We start from the raw sequence: 369 nt of genomic DNA on the forward strand, positions 1-369 counted from the left end.
ACAGGTCCAAGCTGCTCGGCAAACACAGCGCAGCCGCCTCCGAACGGGCGCTGCCGTCGGCACAGAGGGTCCCGTGCAAAGGTCCTGGGGCTGGGTGCCCACGAGGCCAGCGGGCAAGGCGGTGAGGGAGCTGACAGGCGGCAGGGGCCGGAGTCGGCGGTTATGAGCCCATTGGGAGTCACAGGGGCTCTGAGCAGGTGGGGTGGCTCATAGATATGTGTATATATTTATTTATCCACTAAAGTGTATTTTTATTGATGTCATAGAGCAGCGGTTCTCAACCTGTGGGTCGCGACCCCTTTGGGGGTCGAACGTCCCTTTCACAGGGGTCGCCTAAGACCACCGGAAAACACATCTATAATGACATGT

At 58.3% G+C, this 369-nt stretch overlaps 1 protein-coding gene across 1 annotated transcript in view; it reads right to left on the reverse strand.

Moving 5' to 3' along the window:
- Positions 1-369, reverse strand: part of LOC102759940 (oxysterol-binding protein-related protein 5-like) — a 79,407-nt gene that overhangs the window by 38,116 nt on the left and 40,922 nt on the right. The gene's annotated exons all lie outside the window — the stretch shown is intronic.

This window comes from Myotis davidii, unplaced genomic scaffold (genome assembly GCF_000327345.1).
Source record: "Myotis davidii unplaced genomic scaffold, ASM32734v1 scaffold3578, whole genome shotgun sequence".
Classification (NCBI taxonomy): domain Eukaryota; kingdom Metazoa; phylum Chordata; class Mammalia; order Chiroptera; family Vespertilionidae; genus Myotis; species Myotis davidii.